Here is a 560-nt window from a genome sequence, read left to right on the forward strand (position 1 = left end):
CACAGGTATTATGTGATGCTTATTGCCATGACACCATTCCTCTGGGGGGCGGGACAGGTAAGCAGGTTCCTCCTGGCTCAGCAATCTGTGTGAACAATCAAATTTCTGAAAACTCATAACTGAAATGGACAATAGTTAAAAAGATCCATCAAGTGTCTGAAACCTAAATATTTCAGATTACAAACTCAAAATAAAAAATAAAAATAGCTTTATTATGTTTGAATTATATAATATATGCAGTGTAAGCATAGTATTTTTTTCAGTGTATTAGTATCAGACAGGAAAAATACATCAAATTGCCACTTGGCGGCAGCATTTATACCAATTTTTTTTGTATTTATTTTTTTTCTGTACAGCGGTGGACGCATTTTCATCCACCACGTGGCCAAGTTATGAATATTAATTACGCACCGTGTCTGGTCGCCTCTTAAAGGTTACGAACCTACGCTACGTCATCACAATCTTATAAAATATTCATGCACCACTTTATCAATTCTCCAATTTCCCCGGCGGTGGCGCTCCGAGCAAAACAATAGACTTCTTGGCCGCCACCCTCCGGC

Source organism: Carassius auratus, chromosome 9, assembly GCF_003368295.1.
Source record: "Carassius auratus strain Wakin chromosome 9, ASM336829v1, whole genome shotgun sequence".
Taxonomy (NCBI): domain Eukaryota; kingdom Metazoa; phylum Chordata; class Actinopteri; order Cypriniformes; family Cyprinidae; genus Carassius; species Carassius auratus.